We start from the raw sequence: 26,867 nt of genomic DNA, 5'->3' as shown, positions 1-26,867 counted from the left end.
AGATGGTATACACTGTTTCTACTGAGCTTCGGCGATTAAGAGGCGGACATTTGTGGATGTGGTGCCAATCAAGCAGGTTGCTTTGTCCTGGCTGTTATCAAGCTTGTTGAGTGTTTTTGGAGCCACACTCATCTGGGAAATTTGGGAGTATTCCACCACATGCCTGACTTGTGTCTTGAAGATAACAGACAAGTGTTGAGAGTCAGGAGATGAGTTAGACATCACTGTGTTCCTATTCTCTGACTCCTCTTGTGGTCATTGTATTTACATGGTTAGTCCAATAAAGCTTCTGGTCTTTGGTAACCCCCAGGATAGTTGGGGTTTAGTAATAGTTAATGTTGAGGGATGGTGGTTAGATTCTGTCTTTGTACAAGTAGTCATTGCCTGGCATTTGTATGGCATGAGTCTTGCATATCATTTTTCAACACAAGCCAGGATATTGTCCAGATCTTGCTGCATCAGATATGGACTGCTTCAGTTTCTGGGAAATCATGAATGGAGCTGAACATTGTATAATCAACAGTGGCCATCTGATTTCTAACATTTTGAAGGGAAAGCCACTGATAAAGCAGCTGAAGATGGTTTGGCCTAGAACGCTACCTTGAGAAACTCCTACAGGAATGACCTTAAGCTGAGATGACTGACTAACAATCACAACCATCCACCTCTGCACCAGGAATGACACCAACCAGTAGAGACCATTTTTCCCTGGCTCCTACTGATTCCATAAAGACAGAGGAATCAAGGGTTATGGGGATAAGGCAGGAACAGGATACTGATTGTGGATGATCAGCCATGATCATAATGAATAGTGGTGTTGACTCGAAGGGCTGAATGGCCCACTCCAGCAGGTGGATAATAAAATGTGAGGCTGGATGAACACAGCAGGCCAAGCAGCATCTCGGGAGCACAAACACTGACGTTTCGGGCCTAGACCCTTCATCAGAGAGGGGCATGGGTTGAGGGTTCTGGAATAAATAGGGAGAGAGGGGGAGGCGGACCAAAGATGGAGAGAAAAGAAGATAGGTGGAGAGGAGAGTATAGGTGGGGAGGTAGGGAGGGGATAGGTCAGTCCAGGGAAGACGGACAGGTCAAGGAGGTGGGATGAGGTTAGTAGGTAGGAGATGGAGGTGCAGCTTGGGGTGGGAGGAAGGGATGGGTGAGAGGAAGAACCGGTTAGGGAGGCAGAGACAAGTTGGACTGGTTTTGGGATGCAGCGGGTGGAGGGGAAGAGCTGGGCTGGTTGTGTGGTGCAGTGGGGGGAGGGGACGAACTAGGCTGGTTTTGGGGTGTGGTGGGGGAAGGGGAGATTTTGAAACTGGTGAAGTCCACATTGATACCATTGGGCTGCAGGGTTCCCAAGCGGAATATGAGTTGCTGTTCCTGCAACCTTCGGGTGGCATCATTGTGGCAGTGCAGGAGGCCCATGATGGACATGCCATCTAAAGAATGGGAGGGGGAGTGGAAATGGTTTGCGACTGGGAGGTGCAGTTGTTTATTGCAAACCGTGTGGAGGTGTTCTGCAAAGCGGCCCCAAGCCTCTGCTTGGTTTCCCCAATGTAGAGGAAGCCACACCGGGTACAGTGGATGCAGCATACCACATTGGCAGATGTGCAAGTGAACCTCTGCTTAATGTGGAAAGTCATTTTGGGGCCTGGGATAGGGGTGAGGGAGGAGGTGTGGGGGCAAGTGTAGCATTTCCAGCGGTTGCAGGGGAAGGTGCCGGGTGTGGTGGGGTTGGAGGGCAGTGTGGAGCGAACAAGGGGGTCACGGAGAGTGGTCTCTCCGGAAAGCAGACAGGGGTGGGGATGGAAAAATGTCTTGGGTGGTGGGGTCGGATTGTAGATGGCGGAAGTGTCAGAGGATGATGCGTTGTATCCGAAGGCTGGTGGGGTGGTGTGTGAGAACGAGGGGGATCCTCTTTGGGCAGTTGTGGCGGGGGCAGGGTGTGAGGGATGTGTTGTGGGAAATGCGGGAGATGCTGTCAAGAGCGTTCTCAACCACTGTTGGGGGGGGGGGGAGGGGAGAGAGTGGCAGTCCTTGAAGAACTTGGACATCTGGGATGTGCGGGAGTGGAATGCCTCATCTTGGGAGCAGATGCAGCGGAGGCAGAGGAATTGGGAATAGGGGATGGAATTTTTGCAGGAGGGTGGGTGGGAGGAGGTGTATTCTCGGTAGCTGTGGGAGTCGGTGGGTTTGAAATGGACATCAGTTACAAGCTAGTTGCGTGAGATGGAGACTGAGAGATCCAGGAAGGTGAGAGATGTGCTGGAGTTGGCCCAGGTGAACTGAAGGTTGGGGTGGAGGTGTTGGTGAAGTGGATGAACTGTTCGAGCTCCTCTGGGGAGCAAGAGGCGGCGCCGATACAGTCATCAATGTAACGGAGGAAGAGGTGGGGTTTGGGGCCTGTGTATGTGCAGAAGAGGGACTGTTCCACGTGACCTACAAAGAGACAGGCATAGCTGGGGCCCATGCGGGTGCCTATTGTCTATTGTCCGGTTTTGTCAGTGATACCACACACGGTAAACGCAGCCTTGATGCCAAGAACAGTCACTCCCACTTCACGTGTGGATTTCAGCTCTTTTAACCATGTTTGAACAAAGGTTGTAATGGGGAAAACTGCTGAGTGGATCTGGCAGAACCCAAACTAAACGTCACTGAACAGGTTGTTGCTGAGCAGGTGCAGCTTGATAGTGCTATTGATGACACCCTCTATCACTGCACTGATGATCAAGAATAGACTGAATGGCAGGAACTAGGCAGGTTGGATTTATCCTGCTTTTGTGTACAAGACAAAATTATGGATAGGTGCCAATATAGTAGAATTGCTTAGCTAGGGATACAACAATTTCTAGTGCACAAGTTTTCAGTGTTGTTGGCAGCATATGCTGCCCTTGGCCTCCTAGGTGTTAAAAGTCACAGGTTTAGAAGGTCTTGTGAAACAGCTTTGTTGAATTGCAGCAGTGGATGATGTTCTCAACAATGTTAAAGGAATAATAGATCCAAATGAAGAGGATAGATAACTTATAGATACTTAGTAGTGCAGCAAGCACATGTTAGCTTGTATGGTCCCAAATTATCTATCAAAATATTGGTGGTGATAATGACACTTGCTGTTATATCTACATAAATGTTACATCAATCTCAGGCTTAGTGCAATAAACACTGAAACTAAAGTAAACACAGAGAATGCCCGGAGAACCTCAGCAGGTCTGGTAGCATCTAAGGAAATGGATCCTACATGTTGCTGTCAAAGCACTCCAACAAAGGCCACTGTATTCCTAAGTCAAAAAAATACTAATTGTCTCTCCCTGTCTATTTAATTTCGTTGTCCAATATGATGTTCTTCCAGGGCATGCCAAATACAAAGGATACTTCTCACAGATGAGATGATCAGAAATGTCTTCACTCAGTGAATGGTGAAGCTGTGGAATTCCTGCCACGAAAGTGGTTAAAACAGTGAATGTTTTCAAGAAGGATTTAAATATAGTTCTTAAGGCTAAAAGGATCAAAGGGTATATGAGGGGAGGGAGAAGAATCCCTTAAAATCCTAGCAGTGATGAGAATTTCTGCCTCTGGAAGATCATGTGAACTAGCACCACAGAGGTATGTGCTTAGGTAATGAGGTGAGTCTCAGAACAGTGTGAGAAAACTCAGTAGACATCATGGTGAGAAATCCTTCATGAAACTTGCATGTTTCTGGTGAAATTCAACCCATAATACTTCAAACTGATTATATGTGACTGAAAACAATTGCTCGATCTGTTTATGCATATTCTTGATGTAGAGGGCACCCAATTTTTTTATCACTTATTTCTAGCAAATGGTCATTATTAAATAATATTAAACAGATAACTAACAATTTATTTATTAATGTCTTATTTTAAAATCATATTTCTAAACAAAATACTTACTTTTGAAAGCTCATAAAAATCTCGGTATTTTGGTTTACTTGGATCAGCATTATAAATATTTTCAGACACAGGAAGGTTTATTCCAAATGTGGATGGTGGTCTGTAATTCACCTGGTGTAAACAAAGTAAAAATAAGACTTTTGTTGGGACATTTTCCCTCTTTCTTTCAGAATCAACTTATTATTTTTCAAGTGAGCCCATTGTCTATCTCAACCCAATCTGCTGTTTATCACCCTCTAAGCAAAGATTGACTTACTCACATGTCCTAAATTTGACTTGAAATTTGAAAATTCATTCAGATTTGGTTTCCCTATCCTGTTCTCAGGACTACAAATATCAGTGTTTCTTTATTGTTAAACATTAAGTAAGGATGGAAGTGCACTCATACGTTAGAGGTCAAAGTCATCCATAAAAAAAGTAGCCTCCTGAGATGCTGCTTGGCCTGCTGTGTTCATCCAGTTCCACACTTTGTTCTCTCAAAAAGTAACCTAGATTGAATTTGGCCATACGCCAAGGTAGTATTTACTGAATGGAAGATCATAACTGATTATTTATACATAATCTTCAATCATTTTGATTAGAATACAGTGATGAGTGACCAGATTCACGTAGCAAAACATAAAGAACATTTTTAACAAAATAGAACAATTATATGTATTATGATCGCAGCTGATAGTAATACTGGACAAATCAGATCCCAGAGAGAGATCTGACTAGAGAGACTGAGTTTCATTTTTCTTTCTAGTTACCATTGAGGTCATTCTAAATATATTAAGTGGCACAAATATATTTTTAAACAAGAGAATAAAATACACAGAAATAATGGTTAAGTTTTCCATTTGTAGTTAAAGCGTGGTGCAAGTTATATAAATGGAAGGTCGCTGGTTAAGAGTACTACTGACCCAATGAGAGTGGGGATATTGTCATGATCATGTGGAAGTGGCAGACATGCTGAACAATTATCTTGCTTCAGTATTTGTAAAGAATAGTTTGCTGGTAGTCCCAAAGAAATGAATGGAGGATCAGGGACAGGGTCTAAAGAAAACTTAACTTAATAGGGAAGTAAATGAAAGTGAAAGATGACAAATGCCCATGACTTGATGGGTTTTCCCCACAGATGTTAAAGGAGGTAGAATAGTACATTGCTGATACCCTAACATAACCTTGTGGAGTTCCCTAGATTCAGGCGTTGTATCTTTGGATTGGAAAGTTGCTCATGTCACTCAGCTTTTTAAGAAGGATGATAAAGGGAACCCAGACCAGTTATCTTGACATCTGTGGAGGGGACGTTTTTGCAGTCCATAGTCAAAGATAGGGTCACCTTGGAAAAATTTCGGTTAATCAAGGAGAGTCAGTATGCCGCCTTGAAGAGTAGATTTTGTCTGATGAACTTCATAGAGTTTTTTGAAGACGTAACAAAAGTGGGGTGCAGCAGTAAATCAATGGATATTGTTTACATGAACTTCTAAAAGGCTTTTGATAAAGCCCTACACACCCAAGAGATTGTTAGCCATGGTAGAAGCACAATACCAAGATGGGTAGGAAATTGGTTGGGTGGCAAGAAGCAGAGAATAGGAAAAATGAAAAGTACTCAACCTGGCAGGACATGACTCGTAGCATCCCACAGGCAACTGTGTTGGGGCCTCAAATAGTCATAACATTCATTAATGACTTAAATATTGGCAAATATCCACATTTGTCGATGACACAGAATCAGGCAGCATTGTAGAGAGTGCTACATAGAAACATAGAAGATAGGAGCAAAAGGAGCTCATTTGGCCCTTCGAACATTCAGTTCCAGTGCCATTTCTTTGTCCCGTACTATATATCCCCCCGTTCCTATCTGTAGGAGGCTTACATTTGTGTTTCCCAATCTCTTTCTGTTCACATACCAATAGAAACTCTTACCGTCAATCTTTATATTCCCTGCAAACTTACTTCCATAATCTGTTTTCCCCTTCTTAATCAATCCCTTGGTCCTTCTTTGCTGAATTCTAACTTGCTCCTACTACTCAGATTTATTATTTTTCTTGGCCAATCTGTACACTTCTTCCTTGGATCAGATACCATCACTTATTTCTTTTGTAAGCCATGGACTGGCCCTCTTATCCATTTTGCTTTTGCAACAGACAGGAATAAACAGTTGTTGCAGTTGCCCCATGTGTTCCTTAAATTTTTGCCATTGCCTATCCACTGTCATCCCTTTAAGTAACTATTCCCCATCTATCAAGGCCAACTCATGCCTCCATATCCTCGTAGTTTCCTTTTATTAAGGTTCAGTACCCTAGCCTCTGAATCAACAGCCTCACTCTCCATCTTGATAAAACATTCTATCATGTTATGGTTGCACTTCCCCAAGGGGGTGTCTCACAGCTCGATTAGCAATGATTCTCTTCTCATTACACAACACCCAGTCTAATGACCCAGTTTTGACAACAGCATGAAATTACAATTGGGATATTGATATTTTAGGTGACTGGGCAAAGCTGTGGCAGCTGGATTTTGATAACACCACACTTGCTTATATTAATGTTAATTCAAAAAGAATAGATCAGGATATTTTTTAGAAGGCAATAAGCGGATGTCCAAGATTTTGGGGTTCAGGTGTGGACCTCTTTAAAATGTCACAACTGGTGCAGAAATTAGTCAAAAAGGCTATTGGAATGCTGGCCTTCATATCTAAAGGGTTAGTGTATCAGGATGCAAGGTTATGCTGCATTATATACAAAACCCTAGTTAAACCCCACTCAGAGTACAATGAGTAGATCTGGCACCACACCTTTGGCATCGGAAGGAGTTGAATGCATGTTTACAAAGATGCCTGGACTTCAGGGGTTATGAGGAGGGATTTGAAAAATCAGACCTTTGTTCTCTTGAACTTGGAAAGTAACGGGATGATTTAATAGACATCTTCAGGATATTAACAGGGAAAGACAGGGTACATAAAGATATACTATTTTTACTGGATGAAGATTCTAGAACCAGTGGTATAATCTAAGAATTAAGATCAAGTCGGTCAGGAAAGATGTTAGAAAGCACTTCCAAATGCAAAGTGTGTTGGATTTACAAGTCTCTTCCACAAATGGTGGGTTGTAGCTAATTCAATTACCTGCCTCTGACATCTGTCTTAAATCTATCACCCCTCAATTTGCAGCTATGCCCTCTCCTACAAGCTGACGTCATCATCCTAGGAAAAAGGCTCTCACTGTCCACCCTATCTAATCCTCTGATCATCTTGTATGTCTCTATTAAATACCCTCTCAGCCTCCTTCTCTCCAAGGAGAACAGACCCAAGTCCCTCAGCCCTTCTTCATAGGGCCTGCGCTCCAGACCAGGCAACATCCTGGTAAATCTCCTCTGCACCTTTTCCAATGCTTCCACATCCTTCCTGTAATGGGGCAACCAGAACTGTACACAATATTTCAAGTGAGACTGCACTAGCATTTTGTACAGATGCAGCATGACAGCATGGTTCCGGAACTCAATCCCTCTACCAATAAAACCTAATACGTTGTATGCCTTCTTAACAGCATTATCAACCTGGGTGGCAACTTTCAGAGATCAATGTACATGGACACCATGATCCCTCTGCACATCCACACTACCAAGAATCTTTCCATTGACCTAGTATTCTGCCTTCCTATTATTCTTCCCAAAGTGAATCACCTCACATTTTAAGATAATGAAACGTGAGGCTGGATGAACACAGCAGGCCCAGCAGCATCTCAGGAGCACAAAAGCTGACATTTTGGGCCTAGACCCTTCATCAGAGCTCTGATGAAGGGTCTAGGCCCAAAACGTCAGCTTTTGTGCTCCTGAGTTGCTGCTGGGCCTGCTGTGTTCATCCAGCCTCACATTTCATTATCTTGGATTCTCCAGCATCTGCAGTTCCCATTATCACCTCACATTTATCTGCATTGAACTCCATTTGACACCTTTCAGCCCATTTCTGTGGTTTGCCCCTGCCCTGCAACCTGTAATATCTTCCACACTGTCCACCACTCCACCGACTTTAGTGTCATCTGCAAACTTATTAACCCATCCACCTATGCCTGTGTCCAAGTCATTTATAAAAATGACAAATAGCAGTGGTCCCAAAACAGATCCTTGTGGTATACCACTAGTAACTAGACTCCAGGCTGAATATTTTCCATCAACCACCACTCGTTGCCTTCTCACAGAAAGCCAGTTTCTAATCCAAACTGCTAAATCTCCTTCAATCCCGTGCCTCTGTATTTCTCCAATAGCCTACCACGTGGAACCTTATCAAAGGTTTTACTGAAGTCCATGTACACCACGTCATCTGCCCTACCCTCATCCACATGCTTGCTCACCTTCTCAAAAAACTCAATGACATTTGTGAGACACGACCTGCCCTTGATGAATCCATATTGACTATCTCCAATTAAATATTTCTTGCTAGATGATTATAAATCCTATCTCTTATAATCCTTTCCAAAACTTTTCCTACAACAGAGGTAAGGCTCACTGGTCTACATTTACCTGGGTCATCTCTATTGCTCTTCTTGAACAAGGGCACAAGATTTGCAACGCTCCAGTCCTCTGGTACTAAACTGGTAGACAATGATGACTCAAAGATCAAGGTCAAAGGCTCTGCTATCTCCTCCCTAGCTTCCCAGAGAATCCTTGGAAAAATCCCATCCGGCCCAGGGGATGTATCTACCTTCACACCTAGAAATGATAACACCTCCTCCTTACTAACCTCAATCCTTTCAAGTCTAGTAGCCCGTAACTCAGTCTTCTCTGCAATATTCTTTTTCCTGAGTGAAAACAGATGAGAAATATTCGTTTAGCACCACTCCGATCTCCGCAGGGTCCACACACAACGTCCCACTTCTGTCTTTGACTGGCCCTATTCCTACCCTAGTCATACTTTTATTCCTCACATACATATAGAAAGTTTTAGGGTTCTCCTTTATGCTATCTGCTAATGACTGCTCATGTCCCCTCCTTGCGCTTCTTTACTCTCTCTTTAAATCCTTCCTAGCCAGTCTGTAGCTCTCCATCGACTCATCTGAACCATCTCGTCTCAGTCACACATAAGCCTCCCTCTTCTTCCGCTTAACAAGATACAATTTCTTTAGTAAACCACGGTTACCTTACCTATCACTTCCTCCCTGCCTGACAGGGACATACATATCAAGGACATGCGATATCTGTTCCTTAAACCAGCTCCACATTTCAATTGTCCCCATCCCCTGAACTTTGCTACCCTATTCTATGCCTCCTAAGTCTTGCCTAATCTCATTATAGTTGCCCTTCCCCCATCTATAACTCTTGCCCTGTGGCATGTTCCTACCCCTTTCCATTGCTAAACTAAACACAACCGAATTATGGTCACTCTATCCAAAGTGCTCACCTACCTCTAAATCAAACACCTGGCTTGGTTCATTACCAAGTACCAGATCTAGTGTGGCCTCCCCTCCTGTTGGCCCTTCGACATACAGTATCAGGAAATCCTCCTGCACACATTGGACAAAAACTGATTCATCTGACATACTAGAGTTATAGCATTTCCAGTCAATGTTGGGGAAGTTGAAGACTCCCATAATGACTGCCCTGTTCCTTTCACTCCTGCCCAAAATCATTTTGCCAATCCTCTCCTCCACATCCCTGGAACTTTGCAGAGGCCTATTTTAAAAAAAAACTAGCAATGTGACCTCTTCTCTCCTGTTTCCTATCTCCGCCCATACCACCTCAGTAGACAAGTCCTCATCAAAAGTTCTTTCAGCCACCGTTATACTGTCCTTGACTAACAAAACCACACCTCCCCCTCTTTTATCACCTTCCCTGATCTTTATGGACGATCTAAACCCTGGAACCTGCAACATCCATTCCTGATCTTGCTCTATCCATGTCTCCAAAATGGCCACAACATCAAAGTCCCAGATACCTATCCATGCTGCAAGCTCACTTACCTTATTCTGGATTCTCCTGGCATTGAAGTAGACACACTTCTTCAAACCAGCTTGCTGTCTGCTAGCGCACTCCTGTGACAGTGAAATCCTGTCCATGTCCTCCCTACTCTCATCCTTCTGTGTACTGGAACTACACCACAGGTTCCCATCTCTCTGCTGAGCTAATGTTGACCACACTAACATGATCAGACTAAATAATGGAGCCAGTCTAAATGACCTACTCATGCACCTATTTTCTATGATGCTCTTGTTGACAAGCTAGATGTGGAAAGTTTGTTTACCCTTTTGAGAATCCAGGAGCAGAGAACATAAATATAAGACCCCTTGTTCTGAGATTAAGTCAGAGGGTAATGGATCTGTGAAATCTTTACTACAGAGAGCTTCTGAGGCTGGGTCATTAAGTATATTAAAGGCTGAGACAGACAGATCTTTAATTAGTAAGGGAATCAAGGGCCATGGGGAAAATGCAGGAAAGTGAAGTTCAGTATTATCAGATTAGACATGATCTCATTGAATGGTGGAGCATATTTGATGGACAGAATGGCCTATTTTTGCACATGTATTTCATGGTCTTAAACCGGAAATCTGTTCTGCCATCTGCACATCTCCCCATTCACTCACTGAGGACATCATGCCAACTTTCTCGTTCATGCAGCACCACTAATTCCACTTACAATCACTTCCATCATACTCAGTCCCTCCCTTTTGTCTCAGTGCAGACAAAATCCAGAGGTGAAGTGAGAGTTACAGCCCTCAATAGCAAGCAACTCTAGCAAAACTGGAATCAATGGGGATCAGGGGGCAAACTATCTGCTGGTTGGTGTCATACCTGGCACATTGGAAAACAGTTGTGGTTGTTGGAGGACAGTCATCTCAGCTCCAGGACACCTCTACAGGAGTTCCTCAAGGTAGTGCCGTCAGTCCAAACATCTTCAGCAATGATTTTCCCTCCCATGTAAAGTTAGAAATATTCACTGATGATTGCACAAATGTTCAGCACCATATGCATCTCCTCAGACACTGAAGCAGTCCGTGTTCAAACGAAGCAAAATCTGGTCAATATCCAGGTTTGGGCTGATAAGTAGCAAATAATTTCCCACCTCACACATGCCAAGCAAAGACATTATACAATAATAGAAGATCTAACACCCCTTAATATTCAAAGGTGTAATCATCATTTAACACACCCATAATCCACATCCTGGGGATTACCATTGACTAGAGCCTCAACTGGACTTGCCACATAAACACAGTGGCTACAAGAACAGGTCAGGGGCTAGGAATACTGCAGCGAATAACTCACCTCCTGACTCCTCAAAGCCCGTACACCATCAACAATGTACAAGTCAGGACTGTAACGGAATATCCCATGTTTGCCTGGATGGGTGCAGCTCCAATAACGCTCCAAAAGCTTGACACCACTCAGCCCACTTCAATGGCACCAAATCCATAAGAATTCATTCACTTCACTACCGACACTCAGTAGCAGAATGGTACTATCTACAGGATGCTCTGCAGATATTCACCAAAGATTCTCCGACAGCACCTTCCGAACACGTGGCAACTTCCATCTAGACCGGTATGGGTAGCAGATACACATGAACACTACTAACTGCAAGTTTCCCTCTGAGCCATTCATCATCCTGTCTTGTAGATGTATTATCCTTCCTCTACTCTCTCTGGGCTAAAATCCTAGAATTCCCTTCCTAACGGTATTGTGGATTAATCTACTTGAACTTCAGCTGTTCAAAAAAGCAGCTCACCATCACTTTCTCAAAGGCAAGTAGGGGCAGACAATAAATGATGTCCAGCCAGCAATGCCACATCCCACATATGAATAAAACTAATTGGCCTATCACCAGACCAAGTGATCCAAGTCTGGTTAGAGGGGCTTGGTGCATATCAGATCCCTTAATCCTTATAAGGAGAAATAAAAGATCTGCCTGGTGAAGTGCAGGTTCACTCATATACTGATGGAGTGTCCTTAATAGGAAACCTATCCAGAATGCATAATTGAGCTGTGCTGTGCGCTGTTTCATTACCACCGGTGATAACTCTTTAATCCGAACATGCAGGCACTAGCGGCTTTCAGCCAAACCCAACACAATGAGTCTAACCCCAGACACTCTCCATCCCTGAGAAGGATGCCAGTGAGCCATCAGATGATGCACGAGCAAGGCATTCACCTGCACTTTCAACTGGTTCAGAGATTTCCACCTTGTTGGGCACTCTTTCTAAATCAGACTCAGGAGCGCAATCTGGAAAAAACATCATTGAAATATCTCCAGAGATGGCCAAGTGCTCAGAGGACTGTCAGAATCTAGGCACCAGCTCGATACCAGGTAGAAAATGTACTCCTTTTCTCAGCCACTAATGATTTGGTCAGCCTGCAGAAACAGACACAGGGAAACCAAGTAGCTTTGCTGGCAACACTCAGTAAACTGGAATGAGGATCAAGTAGTCCACTAGTGTGATCAGAACTTTGTGGATCTGGCGTGCATGTGCCTGGCTCTTTCCCTGGAAAGGGTGGTGATCACCAAGGTATAGCATATTCTGTGTCAGATATGCATACGGACCTGTTTCATCACTTTAGTCAGGATTTTTTAGCACCTGTGGCAAGATGAGAGAGGCATGAAGCAGCATGATTTTGTGCCAGCTGACCCTTCTTTCAAAGGGGACAATTGTGCTAGCAGTATCTATAGAGAAGAGGAGCAACTGACAGAGCCCCAAAAAGCTTATTCATTGTACAGTCCAGAAGTGCCACTCTTTCATCTCCCCTCTGCCTATGATCCCAAGCTGAGGAGGGTGAGCCTGCATCTGGGCAGGAGACTCAGCAGGCTTGGATCTTCAAGGCCTGAAGGTATGGGGCAACAAAGCAGAGAAAACAGAGCAGGCTCCCACTAAATGTGGTAGTTGGCACTGTACCTAGGTACAATGGGAGGCAGAGGAGGAAGTAAACATACTGAATGTACACTGGTGGCACAGGTATGACATCACTGTGAATAGCTTTTCACTTTTGTAAATATATGTTCATTGCACTGTTAAAATGTCTCCTATACTGTACATTTCTGCCATTGGATATAACAAAGTTGGACCATGTGAGAGATCAGGCCTTTTATGGCTTCCTAAGAATGAAAAAAGTTGCAATTACCAATTAAAGCATTGCTCATTTCTCACAAGCAACCACTCCTAAACTACAGATAATCTCAGGCATCATGGATACTCCTAGCTTGACATTGAGGACTGTAGCCAAGATGTCATAATTTAACGTGGACAACACTGAGATAAAAGACTATACATAGGCATTTTGCCAGTGCCTGGTCGGCACCCATCTTTCAAAATTTACAGAATCAGCAGTTATTCCACACACCACCCATGAAATTGTTTAGATTAGATTAGATTCCCTACAGTGTGGAAACAGGCCCTTTGGCCCAACAGGTCCACACTGCCCTTTGGAACATCCCACCCAAACCCATCCCCCTATAACCCAGACACCCCTGAACACTACGGGCAAGTTAGCGTGGCCAGTCCATCTAGCCTGCACATCTTTGGACTGTGGGAGGAAGCCCACGCAGATACGGGGAGAATGTGCAAACTCCACACAGACAGTTGCCCAAGGCTGGAATCGAACCCGGGTCCCTGGTGCTGTGAGGCTGCAGTGCTAACCACTGAGCCACCGTGCTGCCCCCAAATTGTTCATTCTAAGTATCAGCTTTTCAAGGGAGTATACTGTCATTCAAGGCTGGGAAAAGCACCATGGGCAGATCACATGTTTGCTCTCCCGCGTAGTGCAGTGAGCTGTCTCTTGCATGTTTAATACTGTCCTGGAGGTGCTGAAGCATTTCAAGGGAACTTGGTGCACTCTGAAACTTTGAGGGGTTACACTGGAAGGATCAAAAGGAGATTCCTCCGGATTCCTCGCAATCCGACTTCACTGCGCAATATTCAGATATTATATCCTGAAAAACATTGTAAGAGCCACCTAACCTTAGCATCGTGTGAGGTTAGTGCATTGCATCATTGTTGCTTTCCCCCAACTGGTAGTGTAGAATATGATACGTTTAGATACCTTAATGTGGAACGACAGGAAGATATCAAACATACCATTACATATATTGCTGTATACATAAGTATCTAAAAAAAGGTCAAGAACTAAAAGTAACAAGCTCCACAAAAATGATAAAGTCCATTTGTCTTTTGCACTAAGCAGGTGCTGCTTGCCAGATTAATAACAGAATCTGCCAAATTAAGCCAAAACCCAGTTTAATTCATTCTGGAAGTGGATAACAATACAATTCTGTCTGACCTCACAGGGTCTAAAGTGCATCACTCTGTCATGCTCTTTTAGATGACACTCCTGGTCCATGTCCTGATTCTCTGTTTCATCTTCATTCTCAGGCGATTGTTATCATTCCCTTTTATTTTTTTTCCACATCCAGGACAGCTCCCTGTGAGGGGACAGCATGGCACAATGAAATGGGTCACCTTTCAGGGCTATATTGTGGTTCAAGTATCAAAATTCCATCTTAAGGAGGCCCATGGTCTGTTCCACTATGACCTCTGGTCAAAGCACAAACAGTATTGTACCTTTGTTTTGTATTTGGCTGAGTGTATTGTTTCAAAGCCATGTTTGGAGGGAATATCCCTTGTCACTCAGCAGCCATCCCTACATTACCCAAGAACCTTGGAAGGAGGCAGGAACAAATGAGTACTCCAGTGTGTAGACCTCAGGATGCCTGGCGCAGACCCCTAGTTCTGGCATTGACAGTCACGCTTAATTCAAACACGAATGAAGTGGAAGCCTTTTCTGTGGACAAACTCTGCAGGGTGTAGCTGATAGTGCTTTGTACCTGAGGAAAGCCTGTGATAATGGAGAATCCCACTTCCATAGCTGCTTGACTCATCATCATGAAGAAGGATATGAGGAGCTTTGCTCAGAAGAAACTGATCCCATAACATCAAGGGTGCATTGACGATGTGGAGTTTGAGAGATGCCACCCTGGTCCCCATTTGCTCCTTGAACTGAGTTGCTGACATAAATATACAGGGTAACAATGACCGTGATGGCTACTGGAATAGAATTATCACCTAGTCTTTCTGAATACAAATCCTGCTCCAGGCGATGAGTTCGGAGCTGGTGGTGTGGGACATTCACAATCAGCTCCTGTACTATCTTTTAGACAATTGAAGAAATGACAGTGAGTCCTGTAGATCTGGCACTCGTCATTCTCTTCGACCTTCTTGAGGGATCTTTGAGATTGTGTGGCAAGTCCTACCTTCTCTAGAGCCATGTCATAATATCGCTGAACAGTTTGATTGAAAAAAAAAGAATGTGATTGTGAAATGGGAATTTCAGGTTCCATTTTTTAAACTCCTTAGAAAATGACATGTAATATTCTCACTACACCAGTTCAGCTGATATGACAAGGAAGCAAATAGCGCACACAATGTTTGATTGAGATGATTGCTTGAAAACATAATTTTTAATCTGTATTCTTGGACAATGAATGACTTGTCAATAAAATGAAAATTAAAGGCATTTCTTAATCATGAGGCATGAATACAATAATTGCCCTACCAAGTCCTCAAAGCTCAAGATTTTTATTCTGCCACACAAAAAAAATGACTTACTCCAGCCACTTAGTATGCATTGCAGGCATCTTCTTTACTTTATGCATACTAGATTTTCAATCCATCTTCAATCCAACAGCCTACCTTCCAATGTCTCAAAAACACCTCAAACGACCAACTATAACCCCTGGACTGCCTGCATCTAACCTACAGGAGTGACCATGAACCAATCCCAGTCTGCGAGGACAGAGATTCTCAGACTCTGGCAGGATCAAGCACCTGTCAGACCATGGTCAACCATGTAATTGGAAAAGCCCGTTGACTATCTCCTTTGATTTTTAACACACTGCAGTTTGCTTAATGCACATGCAGTATATTTGCCTTGTAAACTGCTGGCAAATGTGACATAACACAGTACGGTGCAGCAACATACCTACCCCATACCTGACAGATAGACTGACTATTCAGTCCTCCCAACCTTCGTAAGCTGCCTGCTACTTGCATTAATGAGCATTGCAAGCCATCGAGACTGAGTCCACAGAGCCACTGAGTTCCCAAGTAGACTTCTGAAGGGTAAAAAGGATGGTGAAGTTGATCCAAGAGTAGGTATATGGTGATGCTGGTGGTTTGTGATGTTGGTTTGATGAAGGCTCCGGAAGTATGGTGCTCATGGATCATGTAGGCACATTGTTTTTAAAATACAGTTACATAATGGCCAGAACAAGCATTTGCCAAGCTATAGTTGTCAGGTACCTGCTCAGATTTACCTGTTGGGATGTTGTCTATCTAATTTTCAATGAAAGATGGAGAATCGGAAGTAGTACATAAATAGATTGAGTTGGGGTTTTAATCAAATGCAAATGCATAGAAATAAAGCAGCCATTACTCAAGGGGGAAATTGTGAAGTCATTAATTGAGACTTGAGGGGAAAATCCAGAATTTTTTTGATATTGAATCATATGTCTTTGTGATTCTCATCGTACTTTCCCACCTTTCTCATCAATACTCTTGTCACACCAGAGAGGATTAAAACAAACTTCCCAATGTTACAATATATAAGAGTATTTGAAAGTGTCAGGAAAAGAAAATCAATTTTTTTTTTATCCCAACACAACCTTACAGGCACCCAACCTCAGTGAAGGATTACCAAAGTCTCCACACTTGTTCAGCTGACATGGCTGTAATCGGTTTCCTTTTGGCAAGTTTCTGGATAACTTGATGCTGTTTTCCTAAATAACTTAAAGTTCTCTCCTTGATACCTTTTAACAAGTAGCCAACTTACCTCAGTTCTTATTTCACATAAGTTCCTTAGCCTCATGTTTTCAACAGCCTTGCTGAAGGATATCTTTATCTCTGACATCTTCACAACCTCCTGTTTCTGGCTTTCTTCTTCCTGACTCTAATCTATTAATTCTAAGAATATTCTTGTACCTTCATAGCAAACACATGGGTTTTCCATACGCTCTGCTTTCAGTTTTCAGTCAGTAATCTTCCTAGCTTAGCATTTCAGTTTCCACTCCCTCATATCTTCAAATACTGTAAATATTATTTTTATTTTTGTTTGAACTGTGGACTAAAAGTGGGGAAAGATGCTATTTTAAACCAAAGACACTTTGCAAGAAGATGCTTTTTTTAAAAAAGAATGTTACGACAGCACATTATAAGTTAAGTACAGAATGTTGTCTTTCAGAACCATGAAAATGAGGTCGAGACGAATTGTGTATGTGTGTATTTGTGTGTTTGTATGTATGTGTGTGTTTTCAGAACAGTTCTGCCCAGAGACAAAGACAGCCTTTTGATTGGCCTTTCAACTGGTACAATTTGTTGTAGGTTCAGGAGAACACAGTATTATAACAAACAGGTAGCTACAATTTTGTGTCTGGTAACACGGCAGAAACAATCAGGCTATGAAGGAAAGACATCCATTCTATCTTTGTGTCTTTTCTACATGGAAGAGTAAACAAAAATTCCTAGTATTTAGCTACTGTCCATCATCTTTCCTCTGTAAGCTGTTATCTCCAGGCAATGCCCTGTTGAAGGGGGAAAGAGGAAACCCCACACTTTCAGCAAAGAGTCTGAAGAAATCATAAGTAACTGAAAGCAAACAATTCATTGGCATCAGTGGTGTCACTCATTGTTGCTGTCAAATTCTGTTTCCCTGAATTTTTTTTTCTACCCATAATATTCATGTCATGTCTGTCTGTATGTGTGAACTGGAATTTTTAAAAGGGATAAAGTTCTTATCATCAGCAGCAAAAAGAAAAATGCAACCTTTGATCCAGTAACATTCTTTCCAGGTACTCAATCCCATTGAATTACTGCATTGATTGTAACTTTGTAATTTCTTACTCAACTGATTCTTCCCACTTCTGATGGCCAAGAGACTTCTTTCCAGCTTCAGTAGCCTAAATTTATTTTCAGTCCTGACAGCTTGAAAATTTCTCTACAAACTTGCACGGCTTAGAGACTTCACAAACTAAAACCTTTCTGCCAGGGTGAAACTATTCTCCTGAACTGAAACCTGATTCCAAGCTAAACTCAAAAACTGGTAGCCCCCGGTCTGTATACTCTGCATGTCACAGAAGTGCTAATTTGTAAATTCTTCAGCAATTAATGCCACATGTGTACTGCTACAGACCTGATTAGAAGACATATACCTTCTTAGAAATGGCATGCATTTGAGTGTATAAAATAGCAGATCATTCGGCTCCTGAAGTCTGTTGCAGCATTCAATAACATCATAACTGATCTACAAGGAACTGCCGATGCTGGAGAATCTGATATGACATGGTATAGAGCTCGATGAACACAGCAGGCCAAGCGGCATCAGAGAAGCAGGAAGGCTGACGTTTTGGTTCGAGACCCTTCTTCAGAAATGGGGGAGAGGAAGGGGATTCTGAAATATATAGGGAGAGAGGGGGAGGTGGATAGAAGATGAATGAAGGAGAAGATAGGTGGAGAGGAGATAGACAGGTCAAAGAGGTGAGGTTGGAGCCAGTGAAGGTGAATGTAGATGGGGAGTTGGGAAGGGAATAGGTCAATCCAGGGATGACCGACAGGTCAAGGAGGCAGGATGAGGTTGGTGGGTAGGAGATGGGGTGGGGCTTGAGGTGGGAGGAATGGCTAGGAAGGCAGGGACTAGCTCGGCTGGTTTTGGGATGCGGTAGGGGGAGGGGAGATTTTGAAGCTTGTGAAGTCCACATTGATACTCTTAGGCTGCAGGGTTCCCAAAAGAAATATGAGAATCTGTTCCTGCAGCTTTCGGGTGGCGTCATTGCGGCAATGCAGATGGCCGAGGATGGACATGTCGTCCAAGGAGTGGGAGGGGGAGTTGAAATGGTTTGTGACTGGCAGGTGTAGTTGTTTGTTGTGAACTGAGCATAGGTGTTCTGCAAAGCGCTCCCCAAGCCTCCGCTTGGTTTCCCTGATGTAGGGAAGGCCACTGTATCTGCTGTTCTTGTTGCGGCTTCTACATTCCCTGCCCCTCCCTCCCCACCAACTCCCCACCTACATTAACCTACACTGGCTCCAACCCCACCCCTTTGACCTGTCTATCTCCTCTCCACCCATCTGCTCCTTCATCCATCTTCTATCCGCCTCTCCCTCTCTCCCTATTTATTTCAGAAGCCCCTCTCCTACCTCATTTCTGAAGAAGGGTCTCGACTCGAAATTCCAGCTTTCCTCCTCCTCTGATGTTGCTTGGCCTGCTGTGTTCATCCAGCTCTATACCATGTTATCATGACTGATCTGTTGCATTTTAAATTCCACATTTCCATCTATCCCCAACATCCCCTGATTCCTATGCCTAACAAGATCTATTCACTTTTGACTGAAAAATATTCAATGATCCATGGATGACAGGTGAAATTGTGAGACTAGCCAAGAGAAAAAAAGAAGCATACATGAGGTCTAGGCGACTGATGACAGATGAAGCTTTGCAAGAATATCGGGAATGTAGAGCGAACCTGAAAAAAGGGATTAAGAGGGCTAAGAGAGGACGTGAGATCTTGCTGGCAAAAATGGTTAAGGAAAATCCCAAAGCCTTTTATTCATATATAAAGAGCAAGAGGGTAACTAGAGAAAAGATTGGCCCACTTAAGGACAAAGAAGGAAAGTTATGCGCTGAGTCAGAGAAAATAGGTGACATTCTTAACGAGTATTTTGCATCGGTATTCACCAAGGAGAGGGACATGACAGATGTTGAGGTTAGGGATAGATGTTTGCTTAGTCTAGGTCAAGTTGACATAAGGAAGGAGGAAGTGTTAGGTATCCTAAAAGACATAAAGTTGGACAAGTCACGAGGTCCGGATGGGATCTATCCCAGGTTACAGAGGGAAGCGAGAGAGGAAATAGCCGGGGCCCTAACAGATATCTTTGCAGTGTCCATAGACACAGGTGAGGTCCCAGAGGACTGGAGACTTGCTAATGACTTGTTTAAAAAGAGTAGCAAGGATAATCCAGGTCATTATCGACCGGTGAGCCTGACGTCAGTGGTAGGGAAGCTACTGGAGAAGATACTGAGGAATAGGATCTATTCCCATTTGGAAGAAAATGGGCTTATCAGTGATAGGCAACATGGTTTTGTGCAGGGAAGGTCATGTCTTACCAACTTAATAGAATTCTTTGAGGATGTGACAAAGTTGCTTGATGAGGGAAAGGCTGTAGATGTCATATACATGGATTTCAGTAAGGCGTTTGATAAGGTTCCCCATGGCAGGCTGATGGAGAAAGTGAAGTCACATGGGGTCCAGGGTGTGCTAGCTAGATGGATAAAAAACTGGCTGGGCAACAGGAGACGGAGGGTAGTAGTAGAAGGGGGTTTCTCAAATTGGAGACCTGTAACCAGTGGTGTTCCACAGGGATCTGTGCTGGGGCCACTGTTGTTTGTGATATATGTAAATGATCTGGAGGAAGGTGTAGGTGGTCTGATCAGCAAGTTTGCTGATGACACTAAGATTGGTGGAGTAGCTGATAGTGAAGGGGGCTGTCAGAAATTACAGCAGAATATAGATAGACTGGAGAGTTGGGCAGATAAATGGCAGATGGAGTTCAATCCGGGCAAATGCGAGGTGATGCATTTTGGAAGATCAAATTCAAGGGCGAACTATACAGTAAATGGAAAAGTCCTCGGGAAATTGATGAACAGAGAGATCTGGGTGTTCAGGTCCATTGTTCCCTGAAGGTGACAACACAGGTCAATAGGGTGGTCAAGAAGGCATATGGCATGCTTTCCTTTATTGGGTGGGGTATTGAGTACAAGAGTTGGCAGGTCATGTTGCAGTTGTATAGGACTTTGGTTCGGCCACATTTGGAGTACTGTGTACAGTTCTGGTCGCCACATTATCAAAAGGATGTGAATACTTTGGAGAGGGTGCAGAGGAGGTTCACCAGGATGTTGCCTGGTATAGAAAGTGCTAGCTATGAAGAGACGTTGAATAGATTAGGATTATTTTCATTAGAAAGATGGAGATTGAGGGGAGACCTGATTGAGGTCTACAAAATCATGAGGGGTATAGACAGGGTGGATAGCAAAAAGCTTTTTCCCAGAGTGGGGGACTCAATTACTAGGGGTCATGAGTTCAAAGTGAGAGGAGGAAAGTTTAAGGGAGATATGCGTGGAAAGTTCTTTACACAGAGGGTGGTGGACGCCTGGAATGCGTTGCCAGCGGAGGTGGTAGAGGCAGACACGTTAGCGACTTTTAAGATATATTTGGACAGGTAGATGGATGGGCAGGGAGCAAATGGACACAGACTGTTAGAAAATAGATGACAGGTTAGATAGAGGATCTTGATCGGCGCAGGCTTGGAGGGCCGAAGGGCCTGTTCCTGTGCTGTAGGTTTCTTTGTTTCTTTGATCCTATTTCCACTGCCTTCTGCAACAGAGAATTCCGACATCACACAACATCCAGATAAACATCTCCTCATCTCTGTCCAGAAAAGGCAACTCATAATTTTTTTAAAAAGTGTCCTCTAATTCTGAGCTAACCCACAAGGCGATTGAGAACATTTAGGATCATAAATATTATAATCACTCAAAGTGCACACCAGAGCCAAAATTCCTCTCAATTTCTTTTTGTTCAAAGGATAAAGCCCCACCTTTTGGAACCTAACTTCATTGCTAAAACTCTTAATCTCTGGAACCCTTGTTCTAAATTACATCTTCAAGGATTCAAGGATCCTTGTGTACTTCACAAAGCAAAGTTGTCAGCAAAGGATGCAATGCTTTAGTTGTTTTTATAAATGTTCAAAATAAATTCCTTGTTTATAACTATATTTATGAAACGCAAGACCACATAGAAAAATTACTCCCTCAATACAAAATAAAAGCCATAAGAGCTGTAGATGCTGTAAATCAGAAGTTTTGGGAAAAGCTCAGCGGTTCTGGCAGCATTGTGAAGAGAAATCAGCCAACCAATCAGACAACTGATCCAGGAAGCCACTAAAGTCAGCAATTTATGGATGCAACGCGACTTCAACTGCAGATCCAACATCTGAGACAATGATTCTTTTCTAAACAGTTTAACTGTCAACTGGCCAAAGTACTTTGAAGATAATCCTCTGCAGAGTTTATGAGTCTATGTTAGTTTTCAAGATGGGTAGTTCCATATATATTTTACACAGTCTAATCCAGTTGTTAACAATCTTTGCATCAGTAAATGTTTTTCTGTAATAAACTAACTATCATTTATTAACTAGATAAACATTTCTGACCTGTTCCTGATACTCAACCAATAGTCTGATGCCTATATAATGGACAATATCATTACCTTTTATAAATTCAAATTTTGTCACGACAAGTGGAGAATTGAGATTATGAAAGAAATAGCTCACCCCTGCAATCTTTCATTTCGATGCTAACTTTCCATCTCATCCCCTTGATGTATTTAACATCTAAAAGTCAATTGATGTCTATCTTGAATATATTGCATATTCACTTATGGAGTGTGAGCATTGCTGGCTGGGCCAATATTAATGACCCATCCCTAGTTGCTCTGAGAAGGTGATGGCGTTCTGTTTTCTTAATTGACTGGAGTTCATTGTAGGTCGACCCATGAGCCCAATAGAGAGGGAATATTCAATAACTAAGTTTCCATAGCCCTCTGAGATTCATAATCCTAAACATTTAATACTCTTGAAAACATCCTCCTCATCACAGTCTTAGAATAAGAGGCAGACCATTTAGGACTTCACCCAGAGAGGATCACGGGACACAATCGCAGAATAAGGTGTGGACTGTTTACCACTATATCCCCTGGCTATGCCTCTGGCATAGGAACCATCCTTGTTGACCTCTGTAGGAAATTTGAATTCTTCAAACAGATCATCTTGATTCTTCTAAAATCTAGAGAATATAGGCTCTGTCCCCATAAGTTAAGAAGCATGATATTGAGGGTAGTAATCTCTGGATTAGAACATAGAACATAGAACAGTACAGCACAGAACAGGCCCTTCAGCCCACAATGTTGTGCCGACCATTGATCCTCATGGATGCACCCTCAAATTTCTGTGACCATATGCATGTCCAGCAGTCTCTTAAATGACCCCAATGACCTTGCTTCCACAACTGCTGCTGGCAACGCATTCCATGCTCTCACAACTCTCTGCGTAAAGAACCTGCCTCTGACATCCCCTCTATACTTTCCACCAACCAGCTTAAAACTATGACCCCTCGTGCTAGCCATTTCTGCCCTGGGAAATAGTCTCTGGCTATCGACTCTATCTATGCCTCTCATTATCTTGTATACCTCAATTAGGTCCCCTCTCCTCCTCCTTTTCTCCAATGAAAAGAGACCGAGCTCAGTCAACCTCTCTTCATAAGATAAGCCCTCCAGTCCAGGCAGCATCCTGGTAAACCTCCTCTGAACCCTCTCCAAAGCATCCACATCTTTCCTATAATAGGGCGCCCAGAACTGGACGCAGTATTCCAAGTGCGGTCTAACCAAAGTTTTATAGAGCTGCAACAAGATCTCACGACTCTTAAACTCAATCCCCCTGTTAATGAAAGCCAAAACACCATATGCTTTCTTAACAACCCTGTCCACTTGGGTGGCCATTTTAAGGGATCTATGTATCTGCACACCAAGATCCCTCTGTTCCTCCACGCTGCCAAAAATCCTATCCTTAATCCTGTACTCAGCTTTCAAATTCGACCTTCCAAAATGCATCACCTCGCATTTATCCAGGTTGAACTCCATCTGCCACCTCTCAGCCCATCTCTGCATCCTGTCAATGTCCCGCTGCAGCCTACAACAGCCCTCTACACTGTCAACGACACCTCCGACCTTTGTGTCGTCTGCAAACTTGCTGACCCATCCTTCAATTCCCTCGTCCAAGTCATTAATAAAAATTACAAACAGTAGAGGCCCAAGGACAGAGCCCTGTGGAACCCCACTCACCACTGACTTCCAGGCAGAATATTTTCCTTCTACTACCACTCGCTGTCTTCTGTTGGCCAGCCAATTCTGTATCCAAGCAGCTAAGTTCCCCTGTATCCCATTCCTCCTGACCTTCTGAATGAGCCTTCCATGGGGAACCTTATCAAATGCCTTACTGAAGTCCATATACACCACATCCACAGCTTGACCCTCATCAACCTTACTAGTCACATCCTCAAAAAACTCTATAAGGTTTGTAAGGCATGACCTACCCCTCACAAAGCCGTGTTGACTGTATTTGATCAAGCCATGCTCTTCCAGATGGTCATAAATCTTATCCCTCAGAATCCTTTCTAACACCTTGCAGACGACAGACGTGAGACTTACCGGTCTATAATTGCCGGGGATTTCCCTATTTCCTTTCTTGAAGAGAGGAATTACATTTGCCTCTCTCCAGTCCTCAGGTACGACTCCAGTGGAGAGCGAGGATGCAAAGATCTTCGCAAGTGGCGAAGCAATTGCATTTCTCGCTTCCCAAAGCAGCCGAGGACAAATCTGATCCGGGCCTGGCGACTTGTCAATCTTAATGTTTGACAAAATTTTCAGTACATCAGCTTCCTCTATCTCTATCCATTCCAGCATGCACACCTGCTCTTCAAAGGTTTCATTCACTACACAGGTCGTTTCTTTCGTAAAGACAGAAGCAAAAAACTCATTTAGGGCTTCCCCTACCTCCTCAGGCTCCACACACAAGTTCCCTATGCTATCCCTGATCGGCCCTACTCTTTCTTTGACCATTCTCTTATTCCTCACGTAAGTGTAAAATGCCTTTGTGTTTTCCCGGATTCCTTCTGCCAAGCCTTTCTCGTGCCCCCTCCTGGCTCTCCTCAGACCATTTTTGAGCTCCTTCCTTGCCTGCATGTAATCCCCTCTAGCTGAACTTGACCCTAGCTTCCTCCACCTTATGTAAGCTACCTTCTTCCTTTTCACTAGAAGCTCCACCGCTCTCGTCATCCAAGGTTCCTTTATCTTACCCCGTCTTGCCTGTCTCAGAGGGACATATTTACTCATCACTCCCAACAACTGTTCCTTAAACCATCTCCACATGTCTATAGTTCCCTTACCATGGAACAACTGCTCCCAGTCCATGCTTCCTAACTCGTGTCTAATCGCATCATAGTTTCCTCTTCCCCAATTAAATATCCTCCCATTCTGCCTAATCCTCTCCTTCTCCATAGCTATGTAGAATGAGAGACTGTTATGGTCACTATCACCAAAATGCTCTCCCACCACAAGATCTGATACCTGCCCCGGCTCGTTTCCGAGCACCAAGTCTAGAATGGCCTCTCCCCTCGTCGGCCTGTCAACGTACTGCGTTAGGAAACCCTCCTGAACACACCTTACAAAAACAGCTCCATTCAAATCTTCTGCTCGAAGGAGGTTCCAATCAATATTAGGAAAGTTAAAGTCACCCATTACAACAACCCTACTGCGTCCACACTTTTCCAAATCTGTCGACCTATGCTTTCTACAATCTCCCTGCTGCTATTGGGGGGCCTGTAGTAAACCCCCAACGAGGTGACTACTCCCTTGCTGTTCCTAATTTCCACCCATACTGACTCAGTAGGCAGATCTTCCTCGACAATGGAAGCTTCTGTAGCTGTGATACCCTCTCTGATTAGTAGTGCTACACCCCCTCCTCTTTTTCCCCCCTCCCTATTCTTTTTAAATGTTCTAAACCCTGGAATATCCAGCAACCATTCCAGCCCATGAGAAACCCATGTCTCTGTTATGGCCACAACATCATAGCACCAGGTACTGATCCATGCTCTAAGTTCATCACTTTTATTCCTGATACTCCTTGCATTAAAGCAAACACACTTTAACCGATCCCTTGGTTCCTTCCCAGGAAAATCCTTCCCACTAGCTGGTCTACCTCTTGCTACTGCCTCACCTGCATCAACGCTCACCTCTGGTATACAGCTCAGGTTCCCACCCCCCTGCCATACTAGTTTAAACCCTCTCGAACTACTCGAGCAAACCTTCCACCCAGGACATTGGTCCCCTTCCAGTTCAGATGCAACCCATCCTTCTTGTACAGGTCCCACCTTCCCCAGAAGGCATCCCAATTATCAACATATCTGAAACCCTCCCTCCTACACCAGCTGCGTAGCCACGTGTTCAGCTGCGCCCGCTCCCTGTTCCTCACCTCGCTATCTCGTGGCACCGGTAGTAAACCAGAGAACACTACTCTGTTCGTCCTGCTCTGCAGCTTCCATCCTAACTCCCTGAAATCACTTTTTATATCCTCAAACCTATTTCTGGCTATATCATTTGTGCCAATATGTAACACGATTTCTGGATTGTTCTTGGTTTCCACTTGCTTGTGAGAATAGGAATAAGAGGATAAACAGATGAATGTGTGGCTGAGGAGCTGGTGTAGGGGACAAGGAGGATTCAGATATTTGGATCATTAGATCCCCTGTGAGGCAGAAGTGACCAGTACAAGAGGGACAGGTTGGACATGAACTGGAGGGGGACCAATATCCTGGCAGGGAGATTTGATAGAGCCACTCAGGAGGGTTTAAACTAGTCTGGCAGGGGAGTGTTAAAATAGTTATGGAAAAAGGTCTGGTCCACAAATTAAAGATCCAAATTAGGGTAAGGCCAATTTTGATGGTATTAGACAGGAGCTTTCAAATTACATGATTGGGAGAGTTTGTTTGCATGTAAAGGGACATCTGGCAAGTGAAGGCTTTCAAAAATGAGATAATGAGAGGTCAGGGAGAACATGTGCCTGTTAGAGTGAAGGGATGCCAGCTATAGGCAGCTGGGATCAAGTGAATTCCTTGAGGAAAATAGAGGGTGCAGGAGTACACTTAAGAGGGATTTTTGTTTTTCTTTATTTACGGGATGACAGCATTGCTGGCTCGGCATCATTTATTGCCTATCCCTAGTCCAGAGAGAAGAAAGGAGGTTATGAGATAGCTTTAGCAGATAAGGTTAAGGAGATCCAAAGAAATTCTACAAGTATATTAAGAGCAAAAGAGTAAGTAGGGTAAGAATAA

Source organism: Stegostoma tigrinum, chromosome 10 (genome assembly GCF_030684315.1).
Source record: "Stegostoma tigrinum isolate sSteTig4 chromosome 10, sSteTig4.hap1, whole genome shotgun sequence".
In the NCBI taxonomy this organism is placed as follows: Eukaryota; Metazoa; Chordata; class Chondrichthyes; order Orectolobiformes; family Stegostomatidae; genus Stegostoma; species Stegostoma tigrinum.
The sequence above is the reverse complement of the archived record's forward strand: the minus strand, read 5'-3'. Positions refer to the sequence as shown.